At 51.9% G+C, this 231-nt stretch overlaps 1 protein-coding gene across 1 annotated transcript in view; it reads right to left on the bottom strand.

Moving 5' to 3' along the window:
- Positions 1-231, bottom strand: part of LOC119586837 (rap guanine nucleotide exchange factor 2-like) — a gene marked incomplete in the record, with an annotated part of 32,613 nt that overhangs the window by 14,620 nt on the left and 17,762 nt on the right.

Below are 231 nucleotides of genomic sequence, written 5' to 3'. Positions count from 1 at the left end.
AAGGATACAGGAGGAGAGGGAGTCGACGTGCCGAGGATACTGACGGCGTATCGCCCCTGCCGCCGCGCCCTGGCACCCTCTGGCAGCGCGCGAAGCCACAGGAAGACTTCGTTCCGTTAGAAGCGGACTTATCTTCGCGGTTCCTGTTGGCTTATCTCTGTACGCTTTTTTGTGTCTCCAACTTATCCTGGTAGTACTTACTGATATGTGTATAAATGTATATTTGTATGT

Source organism: Penaeus monodon, chromosome 22 (genome assembly GCF_015228065.2).
Source record: "Penaeus monodon isolate SGIC_2016 chromosome 22, NSTDA_Pmon_1, whole genome shotgun sequence".
NCBI classification, from domain to species: domain Eukaryota; kingdom Metazoa; phylum Arthropoda; class Malacostraca; order Decapoda; family Penaeidae; genus Penaeus; species Penaeus monodon.
Note: the sequence above shows the minus strand (reverse complement) of the source record. Positions and strands in the feature narration are given on the sequence as shown.